Genomic DNA, 8,439 nt, shown 5'->3' on the forward strand with positions numbered 1-8,439 from the left:
ATTTATTCATATTTTTTATTTTTTTAAGCTTTTACTTTTATTTTTTCCTGCATATTCTGTGTGAATTTAAAGTTTAACCTATCATACTTAATGGAAAATACCTGTTTTATGTTATGTCTATGATGTTTGATATTCAGACAGATAGTGAAGTTAAGCTGAACTGCCTATGTTATAGAGTAAGAATATCATTAAGTTTCTCTTCTGGTGGGTTAACAGCTTTAGTTTGCAGACCAAAAAATTTTGAGAAAAAGAAAGGTTACAAGAAGAACAAACATTTTGGCCTTAGGCATTCAAGTTCAGTAAGGACTCAAGATATAAGAAAACCTGTACTGTAACATTCTTTAATTCAGAGGTGTCCTAAATTTTCTGATTAAAGAAATTATGGCCCACAGAGGAAAGTGGTCAGTGATGTAGAGTGTGCCTCAGCAGAGTCAACTAGAGAGAAATATTCTCTCAACCTTTCATAGAGAGCAAAAGGGTCAAGCAATGGCCGTGACTCATCCACAAGGCTGACACTAAAAAGATCTACAAAATGCGATACAGGGTGTCAGAGTAAATCTTGAAGTGAATTGACTGACTTCAGATACAAAAGTGACACTTTTGTTATATACAAAATCACAAAATTCTGTATTGAAATTATGATTTTTGTATGTGGTATCAAGTATCAAATTTTGTTCTTTGATCTTGTCAGGCAAGGGCTTAGAACACATGGCAATTGCCCTATAAAAGGGGAAACATTTTGCATTAAAACTCCTAATTTATGATTTATTCTTTTATATGACTATAGGTTTTGCCCCTATGGTGTAAATGATAAAATCAATAGTTACATAAGTTTGTCAATTTCTTCATTTTACTTGATATTATGATTATTGTTAATTTTCATGCAATAGGGAATGAAAAGAGTAAAATTACTATAAATATTATAGAAAATGAGAAGTTCATCAGTACCTACTTTAAAAACCTTTACTATCAGAGGATGAAAGTTATAGAAGAAATAGACAGATTCAGATTCTTTGATATGTATGAATTACAAAAAGTAAATCAAGAAGATATAATAATTCTGAATAACTCAATATAAGTTAATGAAATTGAAAATGTGATCAAAATCTTACCAATGAACAAAAGCATAGACCCTCATGTATGCAGAGATGAACTTATGAGAAATTTGGAGATTTAATGATAATTCTCTCAAACTTTTTACTGAAATTGAAAAGGAAGCTATTCATAAAAGCTCATTCCTGGAGGCAAGCATTACTCTGAAACCAAAACCAGAGAAAGAGCCAACCAAAGAAATAGAACTATAGGCCAATCTCCTCGATGAACATAAATACAAAAATATTCAATGAACTACTAGCAAACAGAATGCAGCAAATGATCAAGAAGATTATACATGATGACCAGGTGGGATTCAACTCACTGATGAAAGGATGGTTCAATACACACAAATGTATAAGAGTAATGCACCACGTCAACTGAGCCAAAAGAAAAAACATATGATAATCTCAATAGATGTAGAAAAAAAGCTTTTGCAAAGTTTGACTCTCATTCATGAGAGAAAGCCTATATATAATAAGAGAAGACTATATTTACCTCAGTCTCATAAAGGGCATCTGTGACAGAACAATAGCCAATATCTTTTTAAATGAACAGTGAAAGATTTCACTGTAAACTCAGGTACAAGAAAAGGATGTCCACTATCACAATTCCTATTCATATAATACCTGAAACATTAGCTGGAGCCATTAGACAAGAGATAGAAAAAAAGAAGTAATGTTTGTGAAGAAAAAAGGGAAATTGTCATTATTTGCAGATGACATAATACTATCCATGGAAGACCCAAAAAGCTCCACCAAAAGAAACTTTGAATTAGTGAAAATATTCAGTAACAAGGTCAATGGCCCCAGCCAGAGACTTCTGGCCTGGGCGCTGCTCCACTATGGGGCCACCGCCTCCCCGGCATGCTACTCCTCTTTCTCCTACCCCTCAGGGCTGCAACAGGGCGCCCTGGTCCACTCACAAGATTTTAAATTTCACTGGTGTTTGAGAATGCATTGAGGTAAGAATAACACAGATTTCTTAGTATGAAATGGTTTCACTCTATGGTTCAGGCTGGACTGAAAGTCCTGGTTAGCCCAGACTTCCTTCAATTTGTAGTGGTCATCCTGACTCAGACTCCTGAGTGCTGGAATTATGGGAGGGAGAACTGAGGCATAACTTGCTACCTTGTCTGGAGTCATAAGGTAATTCAAAGATAGTGGACCTCTTTATGGAATGTGAAAAAGAAGAACTGGAACCATTGCAGAAGAAAGTGAAAGAGGTTAATGAGACCAAAGTCTACAAGTCCATTTTTGTCAGATGGACAGCAAGCTCGAAGACTGCGATTTCAAATATTTTCAATGACGTTAAACCAGCTTGTATTCCAGGGGAATAAAGAATGGCGCACTCAGTCGAGGGTTGTATATTGAACCCATCCCAGGATGTATCTAATAGTTCTTCAGAGTTACTGTTTAATTTGATCCAGGATACAGGATTATCACATACTAAAGGGGACCAACACTTTCTATAACAGGTATCAGTGAAAGATTGTGTTCATCAAAATGACATTCCGCTTCTGAAGCAAACAGTGATAATCCAGAAAAGCCTAAACCCAGTGAAAGTGTTTCTGGAAAAAATTCTTTAACTGTGTTCCCTTTAGTTAAATCTTCTCCCCAGACACCTCCCCAGGTAATGCTCTCAAAATGTGCAAATAACTCATCAGATCAGTCTAAAAATTCAGCACCTTTTATAAGAGCTTGTCTAAAGTGCAATTTTAATTTAATCTTTTGGATCCTCTGAAGAATCACGTGAAGTATTATTGTCCAGACATGATAAAGAAATTTTTGGGACTAGCTAAAACAGAATTTTCAAACACAGCACATAAATCTGTTGATACAGAGAAAGGAAAATTGATCATGTTAGTTAATGAATTTTATTATGGAAAACATGAAAGAGTTGTCCAGGAAGAACAGAAGTCTCACACAAGCTTTAAATGCTTCAGATGCTTGAAAATTCTAAGAACTAATATTCCGTTCATGAACCACATGAAACACCTTATGGAACTTGAAAAGCAGAGCAGAGAGACCTAGGAAAACCACACCACCTACCAGCATTGCTACCGGAAGTTATCTACCCCCTTTCAGCTGCAGTGCCACATTAAAACTACTCACATCCCCCCATGAACATTCCACCATCTTCAAAATCTGTGAATTATCATTTGAAACAGAAAACATTATTTTAAAACATGTGAAGGACAAACATAAACCTCATGAAATGCCATATATCTGCCAGTTTTGTAATTATAGATCTTTATCATTTTCTGATGTAGATACCCATATTAGAAGATCCCATGAAAACACTAAGAATTTGCTGTGTCCATTTTGCCTCAAAGTTATTAAAATTGTGACACCACTCTCATCCTCCTTATCTTTGACAAGTGGCCAAACACATTCATTGAAAAAAAAAAAGCTTTTCAACAAATGGTGCCAGAAACAAGATCCATGACTGGCACCACATGCTACACTAAAGTCAAAATGGATAAAAGATCTTGATATTGAACTAAAAAAACACTAAACCTACTGGTAGAGAAAATACGTAGACTTCTTGAAGTCATGGGGTAGAGAGAGAGTTCATGAATAATCTCAAACTGCATATATCATCCTTTGAATAGATCTTGCACATTACAAAAAATTGCCAACAGAGTGAAAAGAATACCTACAAATTAGGGAAAAAAAATCTTAGCCAAAGTTCCTCAGACAAAGTATATATAACAAGAACATAAAAAAATTAGAAAAGAACAAGACCCCAACATTCAGACTTTATCCAAAATGGGCATTTGAGATGAACATACATTTGTCAGATGAAGAAATACAAATGGAAATAAATGTATGCAAAAATATTTCTGATTGTCTGTCACTCAATAAATATGAATTAAAAACACATTGAGATTCCTTTTCACCTGAGAAAGAATACCCATCATCAAGAAGTCAACCAATAACAAATGCTGGAGGAGGTATGGGAAAAAAGAAATTCTTCACCAATGTAGGTGGCTATGCAGACTGGTATAACCTCTAACAAAATTAGTGTGGATTTTCCTCAAAAAATGAAGGTTGAGGTCCCATTCAATCCAATCCAGATATTTCTCTGCTGTGTATTTTTTCCAAAGAAATTACAGTACACCATAGATACAAGTGCACCTATGTTTGCAGAATCATTGTTTCTCATAGGAAAATCTTGGAAACAATTCAAATGCCCATCAACTAAGGAATGGATAAAATGATGCTGTTTCTACTCCGTGGCACCCATCAGACTCCTCCAGACCCAGCCCAGGCCTGGCATACAGGCCTGGTGTGAAACTCTCCAGCTAAAGTGCCTGCAAAGGTGCCAGGGGCAAGAACCACCCAACTAATCAAGGAACAGAATATCTTGCAAGCAGGGCACAGCAGGGGACAGCAGGTTCATTTCCATGGGCTGCAGCAGGAAGAAGATGAGGATAGTAGCCACACCTGAGCCTGGCACATTGAGAAAATATCTAAGTTCATAGTTCCAGACCTCGTAAGCTGAGATACTTTGCTAGACCCAGATCTAAGACAGCATCCTCCCTCTTATTTTCTTGACTGAGATGGGGAAAGAGTTAACAAGTCTGCATAGAATACGCCAGGTACATCAAGTTGAGTTGATCAGACAGAACTTAGAGGAACTAACTTAAATTCAAATACCCAATTTAATATCTGCTTAGCTATATAGACATATTGCTTGCTCTTAATGTCTCAAATAAAAACCCATTAGTTATAAAAGCTTGTCAACTCATAAAATCACTACCCAGTATTAGTGTTCCTAATTGTAGATGTGTAAATATAAAACTATGCTGTATACAACAAACACACTTATCTCATAAAGAAATCCATATGTTGAAAGTTAAAAGTTGGAAAACAATACTACAGTCCCCAGCAACTCAGAGAAAAGCAGGAGTAGGAATCCAGGTCTCAGAGTTTCAACTTCAAATCAAGAATAGCCAAACAAAATAAAAAAGACCACTATATACTAGTCATGAAAAATTCAGGAGTAATAGGTAACACTCATACATATGTACACAACAAACATGGGAACACTCAACTATGTAAGACAACTCTCAATGGATATGGAAAATCTAATATCCAATACCAAAATTTTAACAGGAGATAATATCACTCCCTTATCCATGGAAGACAGGTAAAGCAGAAAAAATATATCGAAGAAGTAGTAGCACCGAACCAGAGTTTGGAACAAATGGTCTTAGTGAACATGTACAGAGTGTTCCACCCAACCACAGCTGAATACACATTTTTTTCTGCAGCACATGTGTCATTCTCTAAAATAGACCACATACTAGTAAATATGCCATGCATAATTAAGTATATACAAGAAAACAGAAATTACTCATGCATTTTATTTGACCACAGTGCAATGAAACGGGAAATAAATGACAAAAAAACAAGAAAAAAACCCATAAATACGTGGAAATCAAACAACACAATGCTCAGCAACCAATGGGTCACAGATGACATTAAACAAAAAGTTGAATAATATGTACAATTCAATGAACATTCAAGCAGAACTTATTGGAATTTGTGGGATGAGAGGAACACAGTTCTTAGAGGGAAATTTAGAGCTGTAAACTCACACATTAGGAAAACAAAACAGGAACAAATAAACACCTTAATGCTGCACCTCCAACATCTAGAAAATTAAGAGAAAACAAAACCTAAAGTGCAAAGATGGGAAGAAATCATAAAGATTAAAGCAGAAATTAATTCAATGGAGATGAAGCAAACAATTCAAAGTATTAAAGAATCAAAAAGCTGGCTCCTTGAAGGATTAAATAAAATTGATAAGTCTCTACATAACCTCATCAAAATGAAAAAAGAGTAAAAAAACTCAAACATAAGCAATTAGGAATAGAAAGGGTGAAAGTACTACAAACCTAGTAGAAATTTAGAAGATTATGAAGAATTACTTTGAGAATCTTTACTCACACAATAGAAGACAAAGAAAAATGGACAGATTCATAGCAAGTTACAAATTACCAAAACTGAATCTAGAAGATATAACAACTCTTAATAATCCAGTAAGACAACATAATATGAGATGTAATAAAAAAATTCTTACCGACAAAGAAAAGTCCACATCCTGATGGATTTACAGCTGAATTCTAAAAAAATTATGGAAATTATAATCCCTACATCCCTCAAACTGTTCAATGACATTGAAAAGGAAGCAATCATCCCAAAAATCATGAACTGAGGCAAGCATTAACCTGATACCAAAACCAGGGAAAGACACAACTAAAAAAGAGAACTATAGGGCAATCTTGCTCTTGAACATAGATACAAAAATCCACATCAAAATCTACAATAGAGAATACATCAAATCATCAAGAAGATTATACATCATGACCAGGTAGGATATATACTAAGGATGCTAGTATGGTTCAATAGGCACAAATCTATCAATGTAATACACTATATCAATAGAGCCAAATCTAGAAAAAAACACATGATCATCTCAATTGAGGCAGAAAAGGCTTTGGACAAAGTGCAACACTCATTCATGTTCAACTCCTACAGAAAATTGGAATAAAGGATATCTACTTCAATCTGATAAAAGCCATGTATGCCAACCTAAAGGCTAACGTAACTCAAAATTGGGAAAAACTGACATTGTTTACTCTCAGATCTGGTCCAAAACAAGAATGTTCTCTGTTACCACTCCTATTTAATATACTTCTGGAATCATTAGCTAGAGATATTAGAAAGGAGAGAGAAATAAAAAGAATAATAAATAAAGAAGAAGTTAAACTGTTACTATTGACAGATGACATGATACTTTACTAGGAAGACCAAAAAAACTCCACTAAGATGCTCCTAGAATTAATACACAAATTCAGTAGCATAGCAGGATACAAAATCAAAAAGTCAATATCAGTCCACTACACAGATGATAAACACACTGAGAGGAAAATGAGAGGAGCAATACCTTTTACAGTAGCACTGCAGAAAATGAAATACCTTGGAATTTATCTACTTAAATGAGTCAAACATTGATTCAATGAAAATTGCAATGCTGAAAATGAGACAACAGAGGATTTCAGAAAATGGAAAGATAATCCCTGTTCCTGGATAGGAAGACCAACATTGTAAAGATGGCCATACACCCAAACTTGATGTACAGACTTAATGTAATCCTTATCAAACTATCACCAGTATAACACACATACAGAGAAATCATTCCTAAAATTTATTTCTAACCAGAACATACCCAGAATAGAGAAGTCAATCCTGGGTAAAAAAGACAAGGCAGGACAAATCACAATTCTTTACCTGAAATTATACGACAAAGCTACTGTGATAAAAATTAGCATGTTATTGGCAATAAAGTAGAACTTAGGATCAGTGGAATACAGACACACTGAGACACTATCTTTGAGAAACCGGCTAAACATGCTTACTGGAATACAGATAGCCTGTTTATCAAATGGTGATGAAAAAACTGGGTCTCTACATAATGAACACTAAAACTTCAACCAGGCCTATCACCATGAAGTAAGCTAAAGTCAAAATAGATTAAATATCTAAACATTAAAACACAAGCACTCAACCTTCTGAAAGAGAAAGTAGGAGGAACTCTTGAAGAAAAAGGGGTAGGCAAAGAGTTCATGTATAAAAATCAAATCACACAGGTAGTACTTGAAAGAATTAACGACTGGACCTCCTCTTATTGAGATGTTCTTACACATCAAACGAATTTACCAACAAAGTGTATAGACAGCCCACAAATTTGGAAATATCTTCACTAATAAGCCCTCAGGCAAAGCTCTGCCCTCCAAAATTTGTGAAGAAATAAAAAAAACATTAGGGCCCCAAAATTTAAAGACTCTATTGAAGAATAGGTATTGGAGATGAACACACAATTCTCAGAGGACGAAATTAAAGAAGTTAATAAATATATGAAAAAACGTGCTCCACATCACTAGCCATCCATGAGATACAAATTAAAATATCACTGAGACACCATCCCACACCACAAAGAATGGCCATCATAAAGAAATCAACCAACAACAAATGTTGGAGAGTCTGTGGTGCAAAAACATCCCTTCTCTACTCTCGGAGGGAATGTTGACTGGTGCAACCATTATGGAAATCAGTGTGGAGACTCCTTAAAAAACTAGGACTGGAAATCCCATTGAAACCAGGTATCTTCCTAATAGTTTCGCTGAGGAACTGAAAATATAACATCATAGAGTTATATGTGAATATATGTTTATAGCAGCATAACTTGTAATAGTCAAATTTCGAAGCAACCCAAATGCCTGTCACCTGAAGAATAGATGAAAAGGATGTGGTATTTTTATACAATGGAGTATTA

The 8,439-nt window shown here is 35.0% G+C and overlaps 1 pseudogene; it reads left to right on the top strand.

Annotated features, from left to right (window-relative positions):
- The window catches only part of LOC101569077, a 9,188-nt pseudogene extending 5,716 nt beyond the window's left edge, over positions 1–3,472 (top strand).
- The last annotated feature ends 4,967 nt before the right edge of the window (positions 3,473–8,439 follow it).

The sequence above is a fragment of the Octodon degus genome, unplaced genomic scaffold, assembly GCF_000260255.1.
Source record: "Octodon degus isolate 3935 unplaced genomic scaffold, OctDeg1.0 scaffold00510, whole genome shotgun sequence".
NCBI lineage: Eukaryota > Metazoa > Chordata > Mammalia > Rodentia > Octodontidae > Octodon > Octodon degus.